Raw genomic sequence first — 16,848 nt, forward strand, 5'->3', positions numbered from 1 at the left:
AGATTGTGTTCATGGAATAGAAGACTCAATATTGTTTAGATGTCAATTCTCCCAATTGATCCACAGAGTCACTGTAATACCAAACATCTCAAAATTATTTTTCATAGAATTCGATGAGATTCTAAATTTTATATGAAAATGAATGACTTAGCATAGCCAAAAAAATCTTGCAAAAGAACAGATTTGGAAGACTCGTCCTATATGACTTCAAAGTTTACTATAGATCAGTGTTTTTTGACATTTTAAAAAATTATTATTCCCCTCTTCCAGAAGAAAGTTAAATTAAAATTCTCCATAATAAGATAAATTACCTCTTAAGTAATAAAACTTTTTCAGATTAGGTTGAACTTTAGGGTGTCATTCACCATTGTAATATCCAAGATTTTTTTCATCCATTACCAAGAACTAATTTTCACCCTTTGGAAATGATGCCTCTATTGAGAACACATATTAATGAGCTATAGTAATATGGACAGTATGAGTCTACTTATAGAAGCTCTAGAACAGACAAAATTAATCTGTATAATAATAGACAAAACAGTAGTTAACTGTGGTTGGTAGGGTTTGACCCAAAAAGGGGCACAGGTAACTTTCTGGAGTGGTTGAAATATTCCGTATCATTATTGGTCTGTAATTATGGGGGATGTCCCACTTGTCATAGCTCATCAAATTTTCCACATAAAATCACTGTATGTAAATTTTATCCCAGTTAAAATAAAAGATTCATATGGAGATCATAGTTTAATTTAAAGGAATATACCCTTATATATGTCATCCAATAAATATGCAAATAAATTAGACAATAAATACATCTTGGAAAGTTATATATTATATATTACATATTACTTTATACCCAGTAACAAGCAAAATATTTTCATTTGCATTTCTAAAAATTATATGAATATTAAATTCAAAAAAGAAAAGCATGGTATGATGAAAGTAAATTTTAATATATGCCACCCTACTGTCGTTCTACCTTTGTAAATTGCCGTAAATCTTTTCAGGAAAAGATATCTTCTGTTTACAAGTGTTACATAACAAGGCACCCCAAAACTTCCCATATCAAAATAACTATTTTCTTTTTGCTCATAATTTTTCTGTGGGTCAGGAATTTGAGAAGGACTCATCAGGCAATTCTTGCTTGGTGAGTCTCATGTGATTGCAGTCAGATGTTGCTGGGACTACAGTCATCTGAAAGACCAACTGAGCAATGTCTAATGTCTAATATGGCTCACTCAAGTGAGTGTGAATTGCTGAGGCCTCACTGGGCTGTTGACTAAAGTGACTACACGTGGCCTCTCTAGCATAATGGTCTGGGAGAAATAGGACTTTTTATATAGTAGTTCCAAACCCTAAGCACAGGTATACCAGTAAACAAGACAGAAGCTATGTTATCTTTTCTGATCCAGCCTTGGATGTCTTGCAGAATCATTTCTACATTCTGTTAGTTATAACTGAGCCACAAATTTACCCAGATTCAAGGAGAGGGGACATAGAGCAGACTGCTCTATGGGAGCAGTATCAAAGAATTTTTATTCATTTTTTAAAAAAAACTGCCACCGATGAAAAGAAATTAAATGAATGAAATATTTTTGTTTTGTTTTTGTTTTGACATGAAAAGTTGAGATCCAGCTATTTCCAGCCTGGCTAGAAAATATTTTTCAGAGCTTAAGATTTCATATAGAAGTTGAGATCAATGTTATTATATTCACATAATCTCTCTTAATAGTTTCACCTAATCAGCATCCCTATCAATGGAGTGTTAAAGTCCCCTGCCATTACCACATTCTTATCAATAAGGTTGCTTATGTTTGTGAGTAATTGTTTTATATATTTGGGAGCTCTGGTATTCGGTGCATAGACATTTATAATTGTTAGCTCTTCCTGATGGATAGACCCTGTGATTATTATATAATGCCCTTCTTCATCTCTTGTTACAGACTTTAAAGTCTAGTTTGTCTGATATAAGTATGGCTACTCCAGCTTTCTTTTGACTTCCAGTGGCATGATAAATAGTTCTCCATCCCCTCACTCTCAATCTGAAGGTGTCCTCAGGTCTAAAATGAGTCTCTTGTAGACAGCAAATAGATGGGTCTGGTTTTTTTATCCATTCTGATACCCTATGTCTTTTGGTTGGCACATTTAGTCCATTTACATTCAGTGTTATTATAGAAAGATATGGGTTTAGAGTCATTGTGATGTCTGTAGGTTTCATGCTTGTAGCGATGTCTCTGGTACTTTGTCTTACAGGATCCCCCTTAGGATCTCTTGTAGGGCTGGTTTAGTGGTGACAAATTCCTTCAGTTTTTGTTTGGGAAGACCTTTATCTCTCCTTCTATTCTAAATGACAGACTTGCTGGATAAAGGATTCTCGGCTGCGTATTTTTTCTGTTCATCACATTGAAGATCTCCTGCCATTCCTTTCTGGCCTGCTAAGTTTCAGTAGAGGGATCGGTCCCGAGTCTTATAGGTCTCCCTTTATATGTTAGAGCACGTTTATCTCTAGCTGCTTTCAGAATTTTTCTCTTTATCCTTGTATTTTGCCAGTTTCACTATGATATGTCATGCAGAAGATCGATTCAAGTTACGTCTGAAGGGAGTTCTCTGTGCCTCTTGGATTTCAATGCCTTTTTCCTTCCCCAGATCAGGAAAGTTCTCAGCTATTGTTTCTTCAAGTACACCTTCAGCACCTTTCTCTCTCTTCCTCCTCTGGAATACCAATTATGCGTAGATTATTTCTCTTTAGTGCATCACTTAGTTCTCTAATTTTCCCCTCATACTCCTGGATTTTTTTATCTCTCTTTTTCTCAGCTTCTTCTTTTTCCATAATTTTAACTTCTAGTTCACCTATTCTCTCCTCTGCCTCTTCAGTCTGAGCCATGGTTGTTTCCATTTTATTTTGCAGCTCATCGATAGCATTTTTTAGCTCCTGGCTGTTCCTTGGTCCCTTGATCTCTGTAGCAATAGATTCTCTGCTGTCCTTTATACTATTTTCAAGCCCAGCGATTAATTTTATGACTATTATTCTAAATTCACTTTCTGTTATATTGTTTAAATCGTTTTTGATCAGTTCGTTAGCTGTTGTTATTTCCTGGACGTTTTTTTGAGGGGAATTCTTCTGTTTTGTCATTTTGGATAGTCCCTGGAGTGGTGCGGAACTGTGGGGCACTTCCCCTGTGCTGTCTTGAATAACTTGCTTTGGGGCAGGGCCGCAGTCAGACCTGATGTTTGACCCCAGCCCACCACTGGGGCCACAGTCAGACTGGTGTGTACCTTCTCTTCCCCTCTCCTAGGGGTGGGATTCACTGTGGGGTGGCGTGGCCTGTCTGGGCTACATGCACACTGCCAGGCTTGTGGTTCAGGGATCTGGTGTATTAGCTGGGGTGGATCTGCAAGGTGCACAGGGGCGGGAGGGGTAGGCTCAGCTCGCTTTTCCTTCCGAGGTCTGCTTCAGGAGGGGCCCTGCGGCACCGGGAGGGAGTCAGACCCGCCGGAGGGATGGATCCGCAGAAGCACAGCGTTGGGTGTTTGCGTGGTGCAAGCAAGTTCCCTGGCAGGAACTGGTTCCCTTTGGGATTTTGGCTGGGGGATGGGCAAGGGAGATGGTGCTGGCGAGTGCCTTTGTTCCCTGCCAAGCTGCGCTCTGTCCTCCGGGGCTCAACAACTCTCCCTCCCATTGTCCTCCAGCCCTCCCGTTCTCCGAGCAGAGCTGTTAGCTTATAACCTTCCAGATGTCAAGTCCTGCTTGCTGTCGGAACACACTCCGTCCGGCCCCTCCGCTTTTGCAAGCCAGACTCAGGACTCTGCTTAGCCAGGGGGGCCGCCCCTCCACCCCAGCTCCCTCCCGCCAGTCCGTGGAGCGCGCACCGCCTCGCCGCCCTTCCTACCCTCTTCCGTGGGCCTCTCGCCTGCGCTTGGCTCCGGGGACTCCGTTCTGCTAATCCTCTGGCGGTTTTCTGGGTTAGTTAGGCAGGTGTAGGTGGAATCTAAGTGATCAGCAGGACGCGCGGTGAGCCCAGCGTCCTCCTACACCATCTTCTCAGGATCCTCAGCATCCCTATCAATGGTGTAGTTGGGGTAAGGTGGTAAGGATTTGGGAGCGATTAAGTACAAATATGTCCTTTTGGATTCAGCAACTTCTCAGTGATGGAGCTCTCAGTTACGTGTTAGTTCATTTTTAGGCAAGAACATAGAGCTATTGAGGATTCTAAATTCAGAGGACTTAAGAAGAAGATTCTTTTTTTAAACTTTTTTTTTAATTTGAGTATAGTTGACACACAATGTTACATTAGTTTCAAGTGTGCAATATAATGATTCAACTTGTTTATATGTTATGCTATGCTCACCACAAATGTAGCTACCATCACCATAAGACACTATTACAACACAACACTATTACAATACCATTTAAAATTTTTTTTTATTTTGACCCGAGTTAGTTAACATATAATGTAATAATGGTTTCAGGAGTAGAATTTAGTGATTCATCACTTACCTATAACACCCAGTGTTCATCCCAACAAGTGCCCTTCTCAATGCCCCTTGCCCATTTAGCCCATCCCCCTACCCAACACCCTTCCACCAACCCTCAGTTTGATCTCTGCATTTGAATCTCTTATGGTTTGCCTCCCTCTCTGTTTTTATATTGTTTTTGCTTCCCTTCCCCTATGTTCATCTGTTTTGTTTCTTAAATTCCACATATGAGTAAAATGAGATTTCTTTCTAGATTCACATTCTAGTCACATCCACATTGTTGCAAATGTCAAGATTTCATTCTTTGTGATCACCGAGTAATATTCCATTGTGTGGTGTGTGTGTGTGCGTGTGTGTGTGCCATATATATATGCCATATACCACATCTTCTTTATCCATTCATCAATCAATGGACATTTGGGCTTTCCATAATTTGGCTATTGTTGATAGTGCTACTATAAACATTGGGGTGCATGTGCCCCTTCGAATCAGCAATTTTGTATTCTTTGGATAAATACCTAGTAGTGCAATTGCTGGGTCATAGGGTAGCTCTATTTTTAACTTTTTGAGGGACTTCCATACTGTTCTCCAAAGTGGCTGCACCAGTTTGCATTCCTACCAGCAGTGCAAAAGGGTTTCCCTTTTACTGCAAACTTGCCAACATTTGTTGTTTCCTGAGTTGTTTATTTTAGCTATTCTGACAGGTGTGAGGTGGTATCTTGTTGTGTTTTTGATTTGTATATCCCTGATGATGACTGTTGTTGAGCATCTTTTCATGTGTCTGTTAGCAAAGTGTCTGTTCATGTCTTTTACCCATTTCTTCACTGGATTATTTGTTTTTTGGGTGTTGAGTTTTATACGTTTTTTTATAGATTTTGGATACTAACCCTTTATCCAATATGTCATTTGCAAATATGTTCTCCCATTCTGTTGGTTGCCTTTTAGTTTTGTTGATTATTTCCTTTGTTGTGAGAAGTTTTTTATCTCAATGAAGTCCCAGTGGTTCATTTTTGCTTTACTTTCCCTTGCCTCTAGAGAAATGTCTAGTAAGAGATTGCTGTGATCGAGGTCAAAGAGGTTGTTGCCTGTTTTCTACTCTAGAATTTTGATGATTTCCTTTCATAAACTTAGATCTTTCATCCATTTTGAGTTTATTTTGTGTATGGAATAAGAAAGTGGTTTGGGTTCATTCTTTTGCAAGTCACTGTCCAATTTTCCCAACACCATTTGCTGAAGAGACTGTTTTTTTTTCCATTGGATAATCTTTCCTGCTTTGTCAAAGAGTAGTTGGTAATAAGTTTGTGGGTCCCTTTCTGGGTCCTCTACTCTGTTCCATTGAGGTGTGTGTTTGTTTATGTGCCAGTACCATACTCTTTTAGTCACTACAGCTTTGTAACACAGTTGAAGTCTGGAATTGTGATGCTTCCGACTTTGGTTTTCTTTTTGAGGATTGCTTTAGCTATTCAGGTTTTTTTCTGTTTCCATACACAGTTTAGAATTGTTTGTTCTAGCTCTGTGAAGGATGCTTGTGTTATTTTGATAGGGATTTCATTGAATATGTAGACTGCTTTGGGTAGTATCGACATTTTAACAATATGTGTTCTTCCTATCCATGAGCGTGGAATCTTTCTCCATTTCTTTGTGTCTTCTTCAATTTCTTTCATAAGCTTTCTACTGTTTTCAGCGTACAGATCTTTTACCTCTTTGGTTAGGTTTATTCCTAGGTATTTTATGGTTTTTGGTGCAATTGTAAATGGGATCGATCCTTGATTTCTCCTTCTGCTGCTTTATTATTGGTGGATAGAAATGCAACCAATTTCTGTACATTGATGTTATATCCTGCAATTTTTCTGAATTCATGTATAAGTTTTAGCAAATTTTTGGTGGAGTCTTTTGGGTTTTCCACATAGAGTATCATGTCATCTGTGAAGAGTGAAAGTATGACTTGCTCCTTGCTGATTTGGATGCCTTTTATTTCTTTGTGTTGTCTGATTGCTAAGGCTAGGACTTCCAACACTATGTTGAATAACAGTGGTGAGAATGGACATCCTTGTCACGTTCCTGACCTTAGGGGGAAAGCTTCTAGTTCTTCCCCATTGAGGATCATATTATCAGTGGGTCTTTCATATATGCCTTTTATGATATTGATGTATGATCCTTCTATCCCTACTTTCTTGAGGGTTTTTATGAAGAAAGAATGCTGTATTTTGCCAAATGCTTTCTCTGCATCTATTGAAAGGATCATGTGGTTCTTATCCTTCCTTTATTAATGTGATGTATCACATTGATTGATTGATTGATTTGAAGATATTGAACCAGGCCTGCATCCCAGAAATAAATCCCACTCAATCATGGTGGATAATTATTTAATGTATTGTTAGATCCAGTTTCTTAGTATCTTGTTGAGAATTTTTGCATCCATGTTCATCAGGGATATTGATCTGTAGTTCTCCTTTTTAGTGGGGTCTTTATCTGGTTTTGGAATCAAGATAATTCTGGCCTCATAGAATGAGTTTGTAAGTTTTTCTTCCACTTCTATTTTCTCGAACAGCTTCAAAAGAATAAGTATTAACTCTTCTTTAGAATTTGGTAGAATTCCCATGGGAAGCCATCCAACCCTGGACTCATTTGTTGGTAAAAATAAAAGTTAAAAATTAAAAGCAAAACAAATCAAATAAAGGAAGCTAGATCCTAGGTATGTGTCAGTCTGCTTGTTGAGAGAAACTTGATAGAAAAGAGAAAAAAGAGAAAGGAAAAAAAAAGTTTAAAAAATTTAAAACTTTTTAAGTAATAAAAGTTACCCTTACTGACCCACAATCAAGCACCCCTCCTTTGTCTAGGCCTCTGTCTGTTTCCCACCTCTACCTTGTCCATGTCCAAGCTGTCTGCTTGCCAGGTGGCACCTCCCTCCAGAATTTTATCTCAGATGGGGCAATGTTTCAAAACCTCACACTTCAGAGACCCCTGCAGCTTGGACCCACACTGACTCTCTGGGGGAGGGTCTTGCCAAGCAATGGCCAGGTGCTGGCTTGTCCCAGAAAATGTGCATGTAGTCGTGTAGCAGCAGAGGCCCAGAGTATATGGCAAATCACAACACACAGCTGGCGCCGAGTTTTGCTGCCCTCTGGTGTCTTTGTTCCAATATCAGTAAACATTACTGCTCTCTGTGGTCTGCCAGGACTTTTGCCTGTGGAGAGGCCTTAAGGCCTTTACCAAATGTACCCCAATCAGGAGAACCACTTGTCCCTGTGTGGCACACACACCCCTCAGACCATGCTGCCTGCTGCTGGGGATTTGCCTTGCTTCTTCACCAGAGCACCACCAGATGCTGAGTTCTGAAACTTCAGACTCTGTGCGCCACTGTTTATAGAATCCTGGTAGCACTGAAACCCTCTTCTTTCTCCCCATCATTGGTTTTGGGGAACAGATTTTTTTGTCCAGTCCCCTGCGAGTGTTTTCACTCTCACTCTCTCTTTCTTTCTCTCCAGCTGCTTTTCTTGTGCAGTCTCCGATGTGCTGCACTCTCCCCCTTTCTCTTTCTCTCTCTGTCCTCTCTCTGAGAAAATGGCTCCCTACCCTCCATGGCTGCACGGCTTTTCTCTCCCCCAATTCACCTGTCTGCACTACGTACCTGCCAAGTTCTCTGGCTCCAATTATGCAGATTGTTGCATTAATCCTCAGATCAATTTCCTAAGTGTTCAAAATGGCTTGACACTGATCTCTCTGAGTTTCAGGGACGAAACAAGCTTAGGGTCCTCATACTACTCCACCATCTTAACTCCTCTCTCCTAGGTAATCACTATTATGATACCAATAACTATACTTCTTGTGCTGTGCTTTTATTCCCATGACTTATTAATTCCATAACTGAAAGCCTGTACCTCCCCAAAATATGGAATACTTCACAAATTTATATGTCATCCTCATAGGGGCCATGCAAATCTTTGTCTTGTTCCAATTTTAATTGGAAGTGAGGACAGGAAGATTGTTTTCTATCCATTCTTATAGGTATTCCTAATGAATTCATTCATTTATCAGTAACCTTTCATTCCTTTTGGGAGCAAGAGGAAGTTGTGTAACCTGGAATGGTCAGACTCTAGTTCTCTGATTTCAACTCACTGTTGTGAGAAATTCTTGGAAAGGGATATCAAGACACTTTTGCAGGAAGGAAAGCAGCTTTGAGGCCTGGATGGTGGTGATGAAGGATACCCATGATGGGACAAAGGGCCCAATAATTTAGTGCCAACCAGTCATATGTAAGAGGAAAAGGTGAGCTCTGTGACATATTTGCAAATTTTCTTTCAACTCTGCCAAACCCCTTTCATCTCATAACAGGACATGGGCTGAGTGCCCATGGAGATAATGAGTGCTACAGATGTGTAGTTTTCATACAATTTATTTACTTCAGCTTCTTGAAACGTGTTGAACTGAGGTAGGTGATAGGGTATCTATATGTTTAGTCTTTACATCAAACTTCACTATTGATTTTGGAATAAAGCCTGGGAAAATGCTTACTTATGACCATCTGAATTCCTTCATTCAAGATTAATTTTACAGTAGAATAACAATTTATTTGTTAGTTTTCTTGGCTCTAACATGATAATGCATTTGGCAAACATGAAGCCATATTAATCTACTGTGCAAGAAAAAAATGATATAATATGAAATGGTTCTTCTCAGGTTCATTTTTAAAACAGGTCTCCTGGTTTAGTTGGGAACTAATGGCTTACACACTGACAATGTGTAGGAAAACTGTTACTTTATGATTGTGTGCAAAAGTGAATGAGATGTCAGTTAAGCCAATCAGTCAACTCTGTAAAGCGTCATCTATTCTCAGTAATGGATAGTTTCTCTGAACATTTGGTTAATTTTTCTTGCTGTGATCTAGAAAGTCTTTCTTGAAGCTAAACTACAGAATGATATATGGAACTGGGGATCACTTACAGTAATATCACCTTGCTGTTCTGTCTGGCTTTGAAGTTGAGTTTGGGGTACTATATGCTTTTTAAAAGTTCCTGCTTCAGTGATTATTTTGCCACAAGCTCGTGTTTCTTCTTTTGTGTTTCTGGACCATAAATGTGTCTGGGGAACCTCAGACTGCTGGACCAACCCTAGGTTGAAAGAGGTGCCTCTTCTTTATGTCACTGAACTGGGAACCCCAGCACTAGAATGGCCAAGAGGCTCAGAATACTGGAGGAAAAGACAGATTTGAGTCATTGAATTTAAACCTTCTATTTTACCTCTCAGGTAATAGAGGCCAAGGGTGAATAAATGATTTTTCCAAAGTCACATATTATATGTCTCCCAGAATCAGTAACCAGTTCCCCTTCCACTGAGCTCTTCTCTTATGTAAAAATTAAAGAAATTTGGAAAGTCAACACTAAAAAGTTGTGATGACGAAACTATTATACTCCTCTTTCTATTCCTTTTAGTTTCTAGTCCCTAGAAACTAAATATTTTTAATATTTGGAGCTCTTGGGATAAATTACTGGTTAAAGCTCTCCTGACTGTGATAATCTCTTTCATTTATTTTGTTTTGCCTTTTACTACTGGACAGAGGATTCTTTCTTAGACCTTAAATATTCTTCCTTGTAATTTATAAACTATCATGTAGATTTTCCCTTTTGGTAAAAGGTCTTCTTTTTCTTGCCATGGAAATGGCCTTTCACTAACTGCTTGGGCCCATTTAGGTAGGCCCCTGCTTTATTGCCCAAACCTGTATCTTCCTAAATACACAAGGCTTTAGTCATATAAGAGACAAACAGCATTAGATAAATTGGACTCATCTCATTTGACCTAGCAAATAAAACAGCTAGCCATTTGATGCAACTTCTAAAACATTCTCTCCTATAAGCAACTGCATCACTATCATTATTTTTGATACACCAATTTTCATGTATTAGTAGCAACCTTTTTGTACTAAATTATAGTGCTCATATTTTTCTTTGATGAACTTTAATGGAATATTTAAATAGCTTTAGAACTTCAATCAATACTGAATATTTTAAGAAGACCCTACCATTAAATATGAAAATATTCTGTAAAGCAAAGGCAGCACATAGAAATTTCATGTGTTCTCTGAGTATCATTTGACCCACAGCCCTAATATTTGCTGATAAAATTATCGATATCTTTTTAAAAAAATAACTACTCATGGAGAATAACATTTTGAATAATACAAATGAGGAAACATTTCAGCCATAGCAAGTATATGCTACACTGTGATTTCATCACTAATTATGGATATTTAAAAAGGAAAAAACTCTACATTGTTAAATTATGCAATTTTAAAAATTTACCCATGAAATAAGAGTAAACTCTGCCCTTCTGTTATGAAGACATAATTTTAATAAGAAATTAACACAATGAATTATTTTCAAATTGAATGCAAGCCTATTTAAGTCCTCTAGGAAAGCATTTTCTGTTGACTGCCTTTAATATGGAACAGTTGGCTCACAGATAAATTAATGCTAGTCGGTGCACATTTCCCTTTGGGTAGCTTTTTTTCCCCCAGCCCGAGACCAGCCATCAACCATTTGGTTGGGTTTATTAGTTCTGAGAAAATGCTTTCACAACCTGGAAAGTTTCTTACATATCTCTGCTCTATGCGTTGTATCTCCATGTATGGCATTTTCAGCATCGGAATTTGAAAACTCTTACTGTGCAGCAGAAAATTGTGCAGTAGTGCTGCTGACCTAGCTAGTTTTGGGCAAAAGATCTTCTGAAATGCTAAGTGCTGCTACTGAATGCTACTTTTGTTTTACTGATCTTTTATTAAGCAAAATAACAAAAAGCAGAAAGCTCAATCATACCTCATAAGATCAGGCCCAACGCACTCCAGCCATTTGTGTTTACTGAAGAATGATTGCACCAAGTAATAATATTCTAGCTCATGTACAGCCTCAAACTATCAGGGATGAGTGGAAGTAAAACTACATCAAAACTCTTCAACCTTAAGCTTAAATTCTTTCATTAGACTATCACTCTGGAGTCCTATCATAGTAACCAATTCCTGTAGGATTTAACAGTATTTCCCCATCAGTCTTTTTTCTTTCCTGCCTGTACCACCAAGTAGGAGTTTCCACTGTTTATTATATGACAGACAGTAGGTTTAAAAGTGCTCAGAACTCCAGAGTTCTAATATGGAGCCTTGAGAATGTCTGGTTTCACACCCAGACCATATTCTATACTTCCTCCTCACCCTGGGGTCATTCCATTTTGTCACTGTGCAAAGCTGCATCTCCCACTTTCATTGTATGAGTTGCTGGGAGTTCTTCTGGGCCAGAGACTACATTTTCTAGACTTTTCCCATCCAGGTCAAATGATTTTCATCAATGAGACATGAGCTGAAGCAGGATGGTCCCTCTTGGATCTGGGTTTTTGAAAAGTAGTTATGCTTCTCCAACATCTCTTATACTCTCTCCCTTTTCTTTTTTGCTGGCTGGAGGCAGAGGACACTGGGGTCCTAATGGAATCCAGAGCCACAGGCAGAAGGAGTCTAGTTCCTTGAATCACCGCATAAAGGGAAGATACACCTGCCAAACAGGAACAGCCACCTTGGACTTTTCCTTGAGTAGGTAGTAAACTTCTATTGGGGTAAGCCATGGGAATTTGGTGGTTTATTAGTTACAGCATCTGGCATTTTCTAACCATAATAGTTTCATACGCTTTTTTGAATTTACTAAGAAGTAAAACTTGTTCACTTTTGACACTTATTATATTTCCAACTCCTACGCAGTGTCTGGCACAGTGTTTTTATATTCATTGGGTAACAACAAAACTATCTCTTATTGAGTTCTTGCTATGTGGTCATCACTATGCTAAGAGATTTTCATATATTAACACAATCATCTTTACATCCTATTACAAAATCATTACAAGAGAACATGAACAAACATAACCTCTCCAAGAACACAGACAGATTGCGTAGGTTGCTCAAGGTCATATGGTTGGTAAGAGTTTAAACCCATAATATATAATTTTAACACATCTTTCTTTTACACTAAATTAAGCCATTATCTTTGCAAATTTCATCTCCTGAGGGCTTTCTCTGGGCCATCTATATATGTTGCAAAAATTCATCTCATTTAATCTTCAAGCATATGCGGAAGATACTTAATGGAAGAGATGAGACTATTTTATAGCTTGTGTACACTTAAGCATTTTTCTGAACACTTGCACAGTGAACAGTTTTATGATATGTGAAATACAAAGCTAGTAGGTTGATCTACTATTTTACAGAGCAGTTAGGTAGTCAAATGCTGACATAAACACAACTGAAGAACTTATGCAAGTCATATAGAACATTAAAATAAAGATAGCTGATAACTTGGATATTCAAGACATAACTGGAAAGATACTACATCAGTATGTTAGGGCTTGACAACTGGGTGGCTTAAAGAGCAGAAATCTATTATATCACAGTTCTGGAGGCTTAAATCTGAGATTAAGATCTCAGCAAGCCTGTGAGAGATAATCTATTCCATCATGCCTCTCGCCCAGATTCTGGTGGCTGGCTGGCAATTTTTGCTATTCCTTGGATTGTAGAAACATCACCTTGATCTCCGCCTTCATCAATACATGCTGTTCTTCCTGTGTGCATATCTTTCTCCTAATTTACCATTTTTAGAAGGATTCCTGTCATATTGGATTAAAGCCTACTCTTATGACCTCATTATAGTGTGATTACCTTTCTAAAGAGTCTGTCAGCAAATAAGGTCACACTCTGAGTTATTTGGGGTTAGGACTTCAACACATGGGTTTGGGGTGGCGGGGACATAATTCAAACTATAACAGGTATTCATGTGTTCCCTTAATGAATATATAACTACTAAGCATCTACTGGGTGCCAAGCACTGTTTTAGGTGGTGGGAAAGTAAGCAATGAATGGAGAAGATAAGGTCCTGCTCGAAAGTCATGTTGCCTCACTGGCACCTTCTGTGCATTGCACCCCGCTGTGCATTGCACCCTGCTGGAGTCCTTATGAATTTTCTGGATAAATTATTAAAACATTTTTTTAATGTATATTCATTTTTTTTTTGAGAGAGAGAGAGAGAGAGAGAGAGAGAGAGAGAGAGAGAGACAGTGTGCGAGTGGGGAAGGACAGAGACAGAGAGAGACACAGAATCAAAAGCAGGCTCCAGGCTCTGAACTGTTAGCACAAAGCCAGATGCAGGGCTCAAACCCATGAACTGTGAGTCCATGACCTGAGCCAAAGTCAGACACTTAACCGACTGAGCCACCCAGGCTCTCCTCTTGATAAATTATTTTAACGTCTTAACCCCATATTTTAAACAGCTAAAAGAGTGTACCTATCTCCCATTTTTCAAACCCTGCACAATAAATAAATTCTGCAGCTATATTTAATAAATTAATTTATTCTACCTAGGGGTAAATTTTGCATGTTAGAAAAGCAACTGATTTTTTTCTTTTCTTAAGTCCCCAGCATGACCCTTAGTGAATTAATTTGCACTGTTTGTTACATACAACATACAACATGGTAAACCAATGAACTGTTATTTAATATAACATTGCTTTGCATTAATTTTGCAATTGTAAGCTGTTAAAATGCTTTATACATTCTAGGCCTGATACATCTGGAGTTAAGAAATTTGCAAAGTGGTGTAGTAATGACATTTTAAGATGTTCTTATCACATCTGTTCTTTCCAGGGCAGGGAAACTGGCAAGATTCAGGGAAGGGTATCCTCATGGACAAGAGCTAAAAGTCTGAAAAGATAAGTGTGTTTTAGCAGTTCTCCTAGAAGGAATCAGGAAACTCATTTTAGATATGAAGTGAACAAATTAACATTTGATATCAGAAAGTTCTAGTGATTTCTTGAGAAAAGAAAAATAAGGAAAGAAAAACAAAATCTTTCTACTCAGGTGGCCTCCTAGAAAGACCAGTAAGACTCAACACTGTCCCATTGGCATCTGGGTAGCATCTGTTGAATAGTAAATGTGTTACCCAGTGTTGGGGGAGAAGGCAGTTCTGCCCTATTGAAACATTCTTGGAAACCTATTCCCAGCCTGCTTTATTTATTCTTCCTGAAACATCTTCTCCACCCCCATCTCCCATTTGCTGGACTAATTTTCTCAGCTACAGTTAACATATCTGAATTATCACTTTTGAGAAGTCCTCCCTGATGTCCCCAATCCTATATTAGTGTCCCTTGTTCTCTGCTCCTCTGACCCAGTATTGACCCCTATCATAGCCCCCACCAACCGTAAGGGCAAATACCACTCTACCATGTTGTCTCTTCTACACAATGAACATCTTGAGGATAGGAATTTCATCTTTTTCACTGTTGTAGACCTGGTGCCTGGAAAAAAAAAAAAAAAAAAAAAAATATATATATATATATATATATATATATATATGTATATATATATATATATCAGAAGAAAAAGTTATATATATTATTATAATTATATATATAATTATAATAATATATAATATAATATAATATAATTATATATAATATATAATTATAATAATATATATTATAATATATATATCTGATATATATATATATATATCAGAAGAAAAAGTTAGAATAATAAACATTTTATCCAGTTATTTTGCTAAGAACACATCATTGCTTTTTAAAAGAATCTTACACCAGAAAAGCACAGCATAAAATGAAGAGGCATGTGGATATACAGTGTTCATAATTAAATAAGAGATTTTCTGTTGCTTCTCTGTCATTTATAGTTGGATGACATTTGAGAAGTCAATGTTGCTTGAAACTTAGGCTTTTTATGAATAAAATAAAATAATAAAAAACAATAAAAGTCTCAATCACCTCCTAAGAACGTGGTGCTGATCACCTGAGACATGTATGCAAAACATTTTGTCAAAGGCTATAGTACGAGGCAAAGTACAAAGGCAAAGTACTAGGTTTGTTATTATCACTCCAAAAAAAAAAAAAAAAAGGAAAGAAAAGAGAAAGAAAAAGAAAACAGATCAGATCAATGCCATTGGTCAGATTGCATAAAATTCACTTATGGAAAGAACAAGTACCCAAAGATCTCCAATTTATTTTATTGCCAAAAATTCTCTTTGTAAATTTTGCTCTGTATCATGGCCAACAAATACTTATGGAATTCATGCTGGAAACAGAATCTCTTTCATTTCCATTTCGGGTGAAAGTGCAGGAGGTCTGGCATTGTCAAACAAGTTTCCTAATTAAATGATGAAAGTCATTTGAATCTTTATTTTAAGGGTTGCAACCTTTGGAGTGCGTTTATTCAGAACAGAAGCTTGACGTGTTTTCCACTAGGCTCAGGGAGTCTTTTGTAAGAGAAAGTAGTGAAATCAACCACTGTTTTGACTTCTTGGTGGTAGAGTATCAGCTTACTGTTTCAATTTCCTACTGCTGCTGTAACAAATTGCCCCAAATTTGGTGGCTTGAAACAACACAAATGTATACTTCTACAAATCTGGAGGTCAGAATAAAAGCAAGGTGTCACCAGAACTGCTTTTCTTCTGGAGGCTTCCCTGGGGAATCAATTTTCGTTTCTCTTCGTTTGTATGTTTGTTTTTTCAGTCTCTAGGGTCTGCCTTCTTAGGTCTTGCCTTGTCAGTGCTCCCATCTTGTGCTTTCATTGTGACATATTCCACATTTCACTTGACTCTCTCCTCCTTCTCCTAAGGAGGTGATTCATCAGATGTTAGGAATTCATTCCTGACTATAGTGTAATAGTCTAGTAAGTTAACCCTTAAGAAGAGTTTCCCTCTGCTGAAAAACCAACTTAAAAAGGAAAAACATGCCAAATTATGAGGGAGATGAGCGTTTGTCCATTGATTGTGTTTCTTCTTTAATATAGTCTTCTGACATTTTCCCAGCTTGGAGGGTTCACCTTTCAGAACTTTCTGGTTGCTTTCAGGGTCCACCACATAGTCCTACTTAGTGTGTTCCAGAGTATTGATAAATTGCATACTTCAGTTTTATATTTAGTGTTTCCTGACAGCATAGTTTTCCTACCTTCTGCCTGCAACAGTAGCCAAGTGTGCTTTAAACTAGCCCATCATCTCTTGGCTTATCCTTCCCCTGCAAAAGACAAGAGAGAACCTCTGTCTCATCCCATGGAAACTAATTTTGTCAAAAGGTGTGAGATCTTCAAAGTTGTGAGTGGATTGAGGGTTGGTTGAGACTACCAGAGATGCAGCAGTAACACTTTTTTTACGGCACCAAAGGAAGTGTCAAGACGGAGCAGACACTTCAACAGCCAGAAAAGCAGATTTAGTGACAACCATTTTCTCCAGGGCTATTTCTAGAAACCAGGACTGTTCTGTCATTAAGAACAAGTTTGAAAGCAGATTCTCTGCTGAGGAAATCATTTTGGGGTTGGATATCTTTGGGGGTGTCTGTCTT

The 16,848-nt window shown here is 38.2% G+C and overlaps 1 protein-coding gene and 1 pseudogene across 9 annotated transcripts in view; one reads left to right on the forward strand and one right to left on the reverse strand.

The window, feature by feature from the left end:
• SNX7 (sorting nexin 7) overlaps positions 1 to 16,848 on the forward strand; it is a 311,909-nt gene that overhangs the window by 239,113 nt on the left and 55,948 nt on the right. For all 9 annotated transcript variants that reach the window (XM_045036260.1, XM_045036251.1, XM_045036250.1 and 6 more), the window contains one exon: positions 11,921 to 12,046. The gene's annotated coding sequence lies outside the window, so the exon portion shown is untranslated. The remainder of the gene's footprint in view (positions 1 to 11,920; positions 12,047 to 16,848) is intronic.
• LOC123379725 lies at positions 8,360 to 8,452 on the reverse strand (annotated as a pseudogene).

This window comes from Felis catus, chromosome C1 (genome assembly GCF_018350175.1).
Source record: "Felis catus isolate Fca126 chromosome C1, F.catus_Fca126_mat1.0, whole genome shotgun sequence".
Classification (NCBI taxonomy): Eukaryota; Metazoa; Chordata; class Mammalia; order Carnivora; family Felidae; genus Felis; species Felis catus.